Source organism: Heterodontus francisci, chromosome 20 (assembly GCF_036365525.1).
Source record: "Heterodontus francisci isolate sHetFra1 chromosome 20, sHetFra1.hap1, whole genome shotgun sequence".
Classification (NCBI taxonomy): domain Eukaryota; kingdom Metazoa; phylum Chordata; class Chondrichthyes; order Heterodontiformes; family Heterodontidae; genus Heterodontus; species Heterodontus francisci.
The window spans coordinates 85,389,835-85,402,283 of NC_090390.1; the positions used below are offsets into that span (position 1 = coordinate 85,389,835).

General features: G+C 47.3%; 1 protein-coding gene across 4 annotated transcripts in view; it reads right to left on the reverse strand.

The window, feature by feature from the left end:
* Nucleotides 1-12,449, reverse strand: part of armh3 (armadillo like helical domain containing 3) — a 197,374-nt gene that overhangs the window by 52,559 nt on the left and 132,366 nt on the right. For 2 of the 4 annotated variants that reach the window (XR_010977082.1, XR_010977080.1), the window contains exon 24: nucleotides 1,097-1,148. The exons of the other annotated variants lie outside the window; for them this stretch is intronic. The gene's annotated coding sequence lies outside the window, so the exon portion shown is untranslated. The remainder of the gene's footprint in view (nucleotides 1-1,096; nucleotides 1,149-12,449) is intronic. 4 annotated transcript variants of the gene reach the window in all.

The following is a 12,449-nucleotide window of genomic DNA, read 5'->3' on the forward strand; positions in this document are numbered from 1 at the left end:
CTGCGATGGGAACACAAGCTCAAGAAACCTATCGCACAATATGGACTCATGCTTATGAGCAACACTGCAGCATGGTCTGCCTGCTGTGCATGTTTTCTTAGCTGAAACACTCAGTGCCAGATGGGTACATTAAAACTAGATCTATTTATGAAGGAGAGATGATTCCGTCACAAGAGACAGCGGGACACAAGGCTGGGAACTCGCTGAGCAGATAAAACAGCAGGATTCAGCCAAAGTCATGGATTCAAAGACAAAACAAACGAGGCCCAGATAATTACAGGATGTTGCTCAAGATGGTTGACACTGTGTAGTCAGCTATTTACAAAAGGGCTGTCTTGTTAACTTTAACTGTGGAGCAGTTGGGCGCAAGACCTGACCTTATTTGTTTTTTTATTATTCATTCATGGGATGTGGGCGTCGCTGGCAAGGCCACCAACTTTAACTTCCCCTGAGAAGGTGGTATTGAACTGCCTTTTTGAACCACTGCAGTCGGTGTGGTACAGGTACACCCACAGTGCTGTTAGGTAGGGTGTTCCAGGATATTGACCCAGTGACAGTGAAGGAACGGCAATATAGTTCCAAGTCAAGATGGTGTGTGACTTGGAGGGGAACTTGCAAGTGGTGGTATATCATTAGAACTTTTCTGGTTTTATGTTAAAAAGAATTGTATTTAGAGTTCAAGATTTGTCCTCAGGATATCCCATAGAAACTAGCGAATTATTTTTGAAGTGTAGTCGCTGTTTTAATGTATGGAAACACAGCAGCCAAATCTGCACACAACAAACTCCCACAATGAATGAATGGCCAGGTGATAAGAGTTTTGATGATATTGGTTTGGAGATATGCTTTGGCCAGGCCACTAGGAAGAACTCTCCTCTTTTCTCCAGCAGTGTCATGGGATCCACCTGAGCAGCCAGACGGAATCTGGATTGAAAGCTGCATCTTTAGAATGTCACTCCTGATAGTCCAGGATGACACTCAGAGCTGCACTATGTACGGAGTGGGGCTTGAGCCCACAACTTGGAGGTGAGAGAACTTCCAACAAAGCATAGCTAACTCTTAAGACATTTATTATTTTCCTTTAATGCAGACTTACTTTCTTTCCAACCCTCTCCAATTTTCTCCCCTTCAGTCTTGAACATATTGATCTGGAAGGGTAGGAATTTCAATCAGCAAAGTTCACAAACAATTTGGGTGCTTGTCCTCCATCCCGATTGCCACCCTATGGAAGGTACAAGGCGAGCACTTCAGTAAGGCGTTTGATAAGGTTCCCCATGGTAGGCTGATGGAGAAAGTGAAGTCGCATGGGGTCCAGGGTGTACTAGCTAGATGGATAAAGAACTGGCTGGGCAACAGGAGACAGAGAGTAGCAGTGGAAGGGAGTTTCTCAAAATGGAGACGTGTGACCAGTGGTGTTCCACAGGGATCCGTGCTGGGACCACTGTTGTTTGTGATATACATAAATGATTTGGAGGAAAATATAGGTGGTCTGATTAGCAAGTTTGCAGACGACACTAAGATTGGTGGAGTAGCAGATAGTGAAGGGGACTGTCAGAGAATACAGCAGAATATAGAGAGATTGGAGAGTTGGGCAGAGAAATGGCAGATGGAGTTCAATCCGGGCAAATGCGAGGTGATGCATTTTGGAAGATCCAATTCAAGAGTGAACTATTCAGTAAATGGAAAAGTTCTGGGAAAAATTGATGTACAGAGAGATTTGGGTGTTCAGGTCCATTGTTCCCTGAAGGTGGCAACGCAGGTCAATAGAGTGGTCAAGAAGGCATACGGCATGCTTTCCTTCATCGGACGGGGTATTGAGTACAAGAGTTGGCAGGTCATGTTACAGTTGTATAAGACTTTGGTTCGGCCACATTTGGAACACTGCGTGCAGTTCTGGTCGCCACATTACCAAAAGGATGTAGATGCTTTGGAGAGGGTGCAGAGGAGGTTCACCAGGATGTTGCCTGGTATGGAGGGCGCTAGCTATGAAGAGAGGTTGAGTAGATTAGGATTATTTTCATTAGAAAGACGGAGGTTGAGGGGGGACCTGATTGAGGTGTACAAAATCATGAGAGGTTTAGACAGGGTGGATAACAAGAAGCTTTTTCCCCAGAGTGGGGGATTCAATTACTAGCGGTCACGAGTTCAAAGTGAGAGGGGAAAAATTTAGGGGGGATATGCGTGGAAAGTTCTTTACGCAGAGGGTGGTGGGTGCCTGGAACGCGTTGCCAGCGGAGGTGGTAGATGCGAACACGATAGCGTCTTTTAAGATGCATCTAGACAGATACATGAATGGGCAGGAAGCAAAGAGATACAGACCCTTAGAAAATAGGCGACAGGTTTAGATTTAGGATCTGGATCGGCGCAGGCTTGGAGGGCCGAAGGGCCTGTTCCTGTGCTGTAATTTTCTTTGTTCTTTGTTCACTGAGAGCTCATTTGGGGGCTTCATCAACTGCAATTTCTACCCTATCTTATATAAACAGGAAAAGGTGATTGGATCTAGAAAAATATTCTATTTTCATTGACCTCAATCAGACCTCTCTCTTATTCATAGCAAATATCCATCAAGCCTATCTCTCAACAGAAATACATCTGCTTTGGGCTCATTTATACTGTCTGCTTCAGTGCATTCAGTGGAAATTTACCATCCTTTCAGCAAAATCTTTTGCTCGATTTCCCTGCTTATTCTTCACTTTCTATTTTTAACTTGTACCCTGTGGTCTTTAAACCTTTTACATAGGAAGAGGGGAAGGCCATTCAGCCCCTTGAGGAACATAGGAACTGGAGGAGGCCATACAAACGTACGAATTAGGTGCAGAAGTAGACCATTCGGCCCCTCTAGACTGCTCTGCCATTCAATAAAATCATGGCTGAACTGTTTGTGTTTTGAATTCCACACTGCCATCTACCCCCGATAACCTTTGATTTCCTTGCCCAACAAGAATCTATCTACCTCCGTCTTAAAATTATTCACTGACCCTGCCTCCACCACCTTCTGAGGCAGAGAGTTCCAAAGTCGCACAACCCTCTGAGAAAAAATTTCTCCTCATCTCTGTCCTAAAAGGGCGACCCCTAATTTTACAATAGTGCCCTCTAGTTCTGGACTCAATCACAAGAGGAAACATCCTCTCCACATCCACCTTGTCAAGACCGTTCAGAATCTTATAAACTTCAATCAAGTCTCCCCTCACTCTTCTGAAAACTCCAGTGAAAACAAGCTCAGTCTGTCCAACCTTTCCTCATAAGACAACCCGCTCATACCAGGTATCAATCTAGTAAATCTCCTCTGAACTGCCTCCAACACATTTACATCCTTCCTTAAAAAAGACCAAAACTGCACACAGTATTTGAGATGTGGTCTCACCAATGCCCTGTATAACTGAGCATGACATCCTTACTTTTATTTTCAATTCCTCTCGTAATAAAGGATAGCATTCCATTAGCCTTCTTTATTACTTGCTGTACCTGCATATTAACTTTTTGTGACTCCTGCACTAGAACACCTAGATCCCTCTACACCTCAGAATTCTGCAGCCGTTCTCAGTTTAAGTAATACTCTGCTTTTTTATTCTTTCTGCCAAAGTGAACAACTTCACATATTCCCACATTATTTATTTTTGTTCGTTCAAGGAATGCTGGCATCGCTGGCCAGGCCAGCATTTATTGCCCATCCCTAATTGCCCTTGAGAAGGTGGTGGTGAGCTGCCTTCTTGAACCGCTGCAGTCCATGTGGTGCGGGTACACCCACAGTGCTGTTAGGAAGGGAGTTCCAGGATTTTGACCCAGCGACAGTGAAGGAATGGTGCTATAATTCCAAGTCAGGATGGCATGTGGCTTGGAGGGGAACTTGCAGCTGGTGGTGATCCCATGCATCTGCTGCTCTTGCCCTTCTCGGTGGTAGAGGTCATTGGTTTGGACGGTGCTGTCTAAGGAGCCTTGGTGCTTTGCTGCAGTGCATCTTGTAGATGGTACCCACTGCTGCCACTGTGCATCGGTGGTGGATGGAGTGAATGTTTGTGGATGGGGTGTCAATCAAGCAGGCTGCTTTGTCCTGGACGGTGTTGAGCTCCTTGAGTGTTGTTGGACCTGCACACATCCAGGCAAGTGTAAAGTATTCCATCACACTCCTGACTTGTGCCTTGTAGATGGTGGACAGGCTTTGGGGAGTCAGGAGGTGAGTTACTCGCCGCAGGATTCCTAGCCTCTGACCTGCTCTTGTAGCCACGGTATTTATATGGCTACTCCAGTTCAGTTTCTGGTCAATGGTAAATTCCTGGGGGATTCAGTGATCGCAATGCCATTGAATGTCAAGGAGAGATGGTTAGATTCTCTCTTGTTGGAGATGGTCATTGCCTGGGACTTGTGTGGCGTGAATGTAACTCCATCTTTTTGCGAGCCCACTCGCTCAACCTATCTATGTCAGTCTGCAACCTCCTTTTGTCCTCTTCACAACATTCAACCCCTTGAAAACATAGGAACCAGAAGAGGCCATTCAGATACTCGAGGAACATAGGGATAGGAGCCCTTCGAAACCGTTCCAAAATTCTATTAGATCATAGTTGTTTGGAGACTGCTGATCATGAAAAGTGCTATATAAATGCAAGTCTGTCTTTCTTTCATTCTCAACTCCATCTACCTGCTTTTGCTTAATATCCATTGATTCCCTTACCCAACAAAATAGAGCATGGCTACCTGACCCGAACCCGACGACATGTGTCCGGTTTGGCGCGCTCTTCCGGGTCCGGCATTCGGGCTCGGGTTGGGTTGGGTCGGGTCGGACACCCTCTATCACCACCTCCGGTACGTGGCTCCAATCTTAATGCACTTTTTAAACAACCTTTCAAGTCCAGTTACAGTTTTTGTTACTTATCTGCACAAGCTTATAAAGTGAAAAACGGAAGCTAGGTTAACTGAACATTCCGATGGTTGGGTCGGGCGTGGGAATAAATGAAAGGACTCGGACTGGGTCAGATGTGGTTCTGTCGGGCTCGGGTCAGGTTTCATTTGCAGACCCGAGCAGGCCTTTACAACAAAAATCTATCAATCGCAGGATTTCCACTTAACCCCCAGCATCCACAGCCTTTTGGGGGAGAGAGGACTCCAGATTTCCACTACCCTTTGTGTGAAAAAGTGCTTCCCGATTTCACTCCTCAACAGGAGAGCTCGAATTTTAAAGTTTGTCTCCTTGTTCTAGATTCCCTCAGTAGGAGACAGATTCCCTGTATCTATCCTATCAAATCCTTCTTTCATTTTAAACACCTCAAACTAGCTCACCTCTCAAATTCCTGAAATTAAAGGAACACAATCCCACCTCGCCTCATAAATATAACCCTTCAATACCTGGTATCATTCTGGTGAATCTGCACTCTATGTCCTCTAAGGCGAGTACATCCTTCCTGAGGTTTGGTGCCAAAACCTTTCCACAGGCATTGGATATCTCACCCAAGTGACCAATCTTCACGTATGAGGCCAGACAATGTGTGTGGACGGGTCAGTTATCACTGGGCAGGGGACATCAGCCAGTCACATCCTGCATCCACATTAAATAGCACACATAACTGACTTTACAAGTCACTCTCCTGTTCATTCCCCCCTATATCCTTGAACATCCCACCTGGTCTAATCTCTACTCACTCTTCCATACCTTTTATTATCCCACCCAGTCTAATCCCATTGTCCTGCTCATTTGCAACAACCTTTAAAAGCACTCTTTTCCAAGCAATGATCAAATTCTCTTTTCAAAAGATTTATGATCTCTGTCCAGTGTTTGTGGAACTGTATGCCAAATAGGGTCAGTGCTCTGATAACAAAAACAAGTTAAACACTGAAGAAACCTTTGTGAAGGTCCATAGCCCAGAATGCTCTACCCTAGCGAGGTTTTAAAAAAAGAGACAGAGATGTGCATTTAGAGAGTGCCTTACATAATTCCCAGAATCATCAAGAATTACCCATGAATCGACACCAAGTTTAGGTTTTATAAGCTTCTAGCCCATCGGAGTAAAGAGATGCTGAGGGCAGCGAGGAGTTGCCCAGGTACAGGGGAAGAAATGAGAGAGCAGGAGACGATGCAATGAGTCATGATTTCAACGTGGCGAGAATGCAGGCAGCATGTAATATAGGCAAAGGTACAAATTATACCAGACACTGCTTGTTTGGTTAATGGAATTGAATCTCAGTGGTAGACTGCATGCTGATTCATCCTGTTGCAAATATCCACCATCTAAATTAAATTTAAAAGACATTTGTTCAAAGTGCTGATTTAGCAATCACGCAGAAAACAAGTTTGCTAATTCAAGTATAATTTTCAGCCATAAATGTGTTTTCGTGGTTTGCTGTGAATTCGTACACACAGAAAGTAAGGACTAACTGGTCCTTAGGAGACAGAAAGCGACAGCTTTCACCGTACGATTTGATTCACTGTCAGATGGAACTGACGTTCCACCCTGCTCCGAGTACAGACATCCGTCCTCTTCCTTAGCCGAGTACAGACACTCGTTCCCTTCCTTATCCGAGTACAGACACTCGTCCTCTTCCTTATCCGAATACAGACACCCGTCCTCTTCCTTATCCGAGTACAGACACCCGTCCTCTTCCTTATCCGAGTACAGACACTCGTCCTCTTCCTTATCCGAGTACAGACACTCGTCCTCTTCCTTATCCGCGTAGACACTCGTCCTCTTCCTTATCCGAGTACAGACACCCGTCCTCTTCCTTATCAGAGTACAGACACCCATCCTCTTCCTTATCCGAGTACAGACACTCGTCCTCTTCCTTATCCGCGTAGAGACACTCGTCCTCTTCCTTATCAGAGTACAGACACCCGTCCTCTTCCTTATCCGAGTACAGACACTTGTCCTCTTCCTGCTCCGAGTACAGGCACCCGTCCTCTTCCTTATCCGAGTACAGGCACCCGTCCTCTTCCTTATCTGAGTACAGGCACCCGTCCTCTTCCTTATCCGAGTACAGGCATCCGTCCTCTTCCTTATCCCGAGTACAGACATCCGTCCTCTTCCTTATCCCGAGTACAGACATCCGTCCTCACCCTGCTCTGAGTACAGACACCCGTCCTCACCCTGCTCCAAGTACAGACACCCGCCCTCTTCCTTATCCAGAGTACAGACACCCGTCCTCACCCTGCTCTGAGTACAGAAACCCGCCCTCTTCCTTATCCGAGTACAGACATCCGTCCTCTTTCCGCTCCGAGTACAGACGTCTGTCCTCTTCCTGTTCTGAGTACAGGCACCCGTCCTCTTCCTTATCCCGAGTACAGACATCCGTCCTCTTCCTGCTGAGTACAGACATCCGTCCTCTTCCTGCTGAGTAGAGACATCCGTCCTCTTCCTGCTGAGTACAGACATCCGTCCTCTTCCTGCACAGAGTACAGACATCCGTCCTCTTCCTGCTGAGTACAGACTTCCGTCCTCTTCCTGCACAGAGTACAGACATCCGTCCTCTTCCTGCTGAGTACAGACATCCGTCCTCTTCCTGCTGAGTACAGATATCCGTCCTCTTCCTACTGAGTACAGACATCCGTCCTCTTCCTGCTGAGTACAGACATCCGTCCCCTTCCTGCTGAGTACAGACATCCGTCCCCTTCCTGCTGAGTACAGACATCCGTCCCCTTCCTGCTGAGTACAGACATCCGTCCTCCTCCTGCTGAGTACAGAGATCCGTCCTCTTTCTGCTCTGAGTACAGACACCCGTCCTCACCCTGCTCTGAGTACAGACACCCGCCCTCTTTCTTATCCGAGTACAGACATCCATCCTCTTTCCGCTCCGAGTACAGACATCTGTCCTCTTCCTGTTCTGAGTACAGGCACCCGTCCTCTTCCTGCTCCAAGTACAGACATCCGTCTTCTTCCTGCTGAGTACAGACATCCGTCCTCTTCCTGCTGAGTACAGACATCCGTCCTCTTCCTGCTGAGTACAGACATCCGTCCTCTTCCTGCTGAGTACAGACATCCGTCCTCTTCCTGCTGAGTACAGACATCCGTCCTCTTCCTGCTGAGTACAGACATCCGTCCTCTTCCTGCTGAGTACAGAGATCCGTCCTCTTTCTGCTCCGAGTACAGACATCCGTCCTCTTTCTGCTCCGAGTACAGACATCCGTCCTCTTCCTACTGAGTACAGACATCCGTCCTCTTCCTGCTGAGTACAGACTTCCGTCCTCTTCCTGCTGAGTACAGACTTCCGTCCTCTTCCTGCTGAGTACAGACTTCCGTCCTCTTCCTGCTGAGTACAGACTTCCGTCCTCTTCCTGCTGAGTACAGACTTCCGTCCTCTTCCTGCATAGAGTACAGACATCCGTCCTCTTCCTGCTGAGTACAGACATCCGTCCTCCTCCTGCTGAGTACAGACATCCGTCCTCTTTCTGCTCTGAGTACAGACATCCGTCCTCCTCCTGCTGAGTACAGACATCCGTCCTCTTTCCGCTCCGAGTACAGACATCTGTCCTCTTCCTGTTCTGAGTACAGACATCCGTCCACTTCCTGCTGAGTACAGACATCCGTCCTCTTCCTGCTGAGTACAGACATCCGTCCTCTTCCTGCTGAGTACAGACATCCGTCCTCTTCCTGCTGAGTACAGACATCCGTCCTCTTCCTGCTGAGTACAGACATCCGTCCTCTTCCTGCTGAGTACAGACATCCGTCCTCTTCCTGCTGAGTACAGACATCCGTCCTCTTCCTGCTCCAAGTACAGACATCCGTCTACTTCCTGCTGAGTACAGACATCCGTCCTCTTCCTGCTGAGTACAGACATCCGTCCTCTTCCTGCTGAGTACAGACATCCGTCCTCTTTCTGCTCCGAGTACAGAGATCCGTCCTCTTTCTGCTCCGAGTACAGACATCCGTCCTCTTTCTGCTCCGAGTACAGACATCCGTCCTCTTCCTGTTCTGAGTACAGACATCCGTCCACTTCCTGCTGAGTACAGACATCCGTCCTCTTCCTGCTGAGTACAGACATCCGTCCTCTTCCTGCTGAGTACAGACATCCGTCCTCTTCCTGCTCCAAGTACAGACATCCGTCTACTTCCTGCTGAGTACAGACATCCGTCCTCTTCCTGCTGAGTACAGACATCCGTCCTCTTCCTGCTGAGTACAGACATCCGTCCTCTTCCTGCTGAGTACAGAGATCCGTCCTCTTTCTGCTCCGAGTACAGACATCCGTCCTCTTTCTGCTCCGAGTACAGACATCCGTCCTCTTCCTGCTGAGTACAGACATCCGTCCTCTTCCTGCTGATTACAGACATCCGTCCTCTTCCTGCTGAGTACAGACATCCGTCCTCTTCCTGCTGAGTACAGACATCCGTCCTCTTCCTGCTGAGTACAGACATCCGTCCTCTTCCTGCTGAGTACAGACATCCGTCCTCTTCCTGCTGAGTACAGACATCCGTCCTCTTCCTGCTGAGTACAGACATCCGTCCTCTTCCTGCTGAGTACAGACATCCGTCCTCTTCCTGCTGAGTACAGACATCCGTCCTCTTCCTGCTGAGTACAGACATCCGTCCTCTTCCTGCTGAGTACAGACATCCGTCCTCTTCCTGCTGAGTACAGACATCCGTCCTCTTCCTGCTGAGTACAGACATCCGTCCTCTTCCTGCTGAGTACAGACATCCGTCCTCTTCCTGCTGAGTACAGACATCCGTCCTCTTCCTGCTGAGTACAGATATCCTTCCTCTTCCTGCTGAGTACAGACATCCGTCCTCTTCCTGCACCGAGTACAGACATCCGTCCTGTTCCTGCTGAGTACAGACATCCGTCCTCTTCCTGCACCGAGTACAGACATCCGTCCTCTTCCTGCACCGAGTACAGACATCCGTCCTCTTCCTGCACCGAGTACAGACATCCGTCCTCTTCCTGCACCGAGTACAGACATCCGTCCTCTTCCTGCACCGAGTACAGACATGCGTCCTCTTCCTGCTCCAAGTACAGGCACCCCTCCTCTTCCCGCTCCGAGTACAGAAACCCCTCCTCTTTCCGTTCAGAGTATAGGAACCCGTCCTCTTCCTGCTCCGAGAACCGGCACCCATCCTCTTCTTGTGGGTGTCTACACCCGGAGCAGGAACACAAGACCTACGAGCAGGAACAGGCCATTTGACCCTTCGAGCCTGCTCTGCTATCCGATAAGATCATGGCTAATCTGATTGTGGCCTCAACTCCACTTTCTTGTCTGCCCCCCATAACCCTGGACTCCTGTCGATCAAAAATCTTTCAAACTCAGCCTTGAATCTATTCAATGACCCAGCCTCCACTGCTCTCTGGGGAAAGAGAATTCCACAGATTAATGACCCTTTGAGAGAAAAAAAATTCCCCATCTCAGTCTTAAATGGGAGACCCCTTATTTTTAAACTGCATCCCCTAGTTTTAGATTCCCCCATAAGGGGAAACATCCTCTCAGCATCCACTCTGTCAAGTCCCCTCAAGATCTTATATTTTTCAGTAAGATCACCTCTCATTCTTCTGAACTCCAACGGGTATAGGCCCAAACTGCTGAACCTCTCTTACAAGTAAGGCAGATGAATTGAGGGCGTTGGTTAACACTTTGGAATATGATATTGTTGCTATCACAGAGACATGGTTGAGGGAAGGGCATGACTGGCAGCTCAATATTCCAGGATATAGAATCTTGTGGGGGGGTGTAAAAGAGGTGGCATTGCACTGTTGATTAAGGAGTCAATTACTGCAGTAAGGAGGGTTGATATCTTAGATGGTTCCTCAAATGAGGCCACATGGATAAAACTTAAAAACAAAAAGGGTGCAATCACTTGGATGGGAGTGTACTACAGACCTCAGGGAGAGATATAGGAGCAGATAGAGGCAAATCTCAGAGATTTAAATAATAGGGTAATAATAGTAGGGGATTTCAACTTCCCCAATATTAACTGGGGTAGTCTTAGAGCAAAAGGCTTAAAGGGAACGAAATTCTTGAAATGCATACAGGAGAGCTTTTTGAGCCAGTACGTAGAAAGGCCTACAAGAGAAGGGGCGTTACTGGACCTAATCCTAGTGAATGAAGCTGGACAAGTGATAGAAGTGTCAGTGGGGGCGCATTTCGGGGATAGTGACCATAACTCTGTAAGATTTAAGGTAGTTATGTAAAAGGACAAAGATGAACCGGAAAAAAAGGTACTGACTCGGGGGAAGGCCGATTTCAATATGATAAAACAGGATCTGGCCAAAGTGGACTGGGAGCAGCTACTTGTATGAAAGTCTACATCTGACCAGTGAGAGTCATTCAAAGAGGAAATAGTGAGAGTTCAGAGCCAACATGTTCCCATTAAGGTGAAGGGATGGACCATCAAGTCCAGGAAACCCTGGATGTCAAGGGATATAGAGTATTGGATCAGGAAAAAAAAAGGAGGCTTATGGCACATTAAAAAACACTGGCGGGCAAGATCAAGGAAAATCCTAAGGCATTTTATAAGTAAATTAAGGGCAAGAGGATAACCAGGGAAAGCGTAGGACCCATTAGGGACCAAAGTGGCAATGTGTGTGTGGAGTTGGAGGATATAGGTGAGGTTTTAAATGATTACTTTTCATCTGTGTTCACTACGGAGAAGGACGATGTAGGTGCAGAGATCAGGGAGGGGGACTGTGATATACACGAACAAATCAGCATTGAAAGGGAGGAGGATTTAGCGGGTTTAAAAGTGGATAAATCCCCAGGCCCAGGTGAGATATATCCCAGGCAGTTATGTGAGGCAAGGAAGGAGATTGCAAGGGCTCTGACACAAATTTTCAAATCCTCTCTGGCCACACGAGAGGTGCCAGAGGACGGGAAGACAGCGAATGTGGTACCATTATTCAAGAAAGGGAGCAGGGATAAACCAGGTAATTACAGGCCGGTGAGTCTAACATCAGTGGTAGGGAAACTATTGGAAAACATTCTGAGGAACAGGATTAATCTCCACTTGGAGAGGCAGGGATTAATCAAGGATAGTCAGTATGGCCTTGTCAGGGGGAGATCATGTCTAACAAACCTGATTGAATTTTTCGAGGAGGTGGCTAGATATGTAGATGATAAGGTCCTGCATGGGAAATTGGTTAAGAAGGCAAGAGCCCATGGGATCCAGGGCAATTTGGCAAATTAGATCTAAAATTGGCTCAGTGGAGGTGACAGAGGGTGATGGTCGAGGGTTCTTTTTGCGAGTGGAAGCCTGTGACCAGTGGGGTACCGCAGGGATCGGTGCTGGGACCCTTGATGTTTGTAGTGTGAATGATTTAGACGTGAATACAGGAGGTATGATCAGTAAGTTCGCAGATGACACGAAAATTGGTGCTGTCGTAATAGTGAGGAGGAAAGCCTTAGATTACAGGACAATATAGATGGACTGGTAAGATGGGCAGAGCAGTGGCAATTGAAATTTAATCCTGAGAAGTGTGAGGTGATGCATTTCGGGAGCACTAACATGGCAAGGGAATATACAACAGATGGTAGGACCCTAGGAA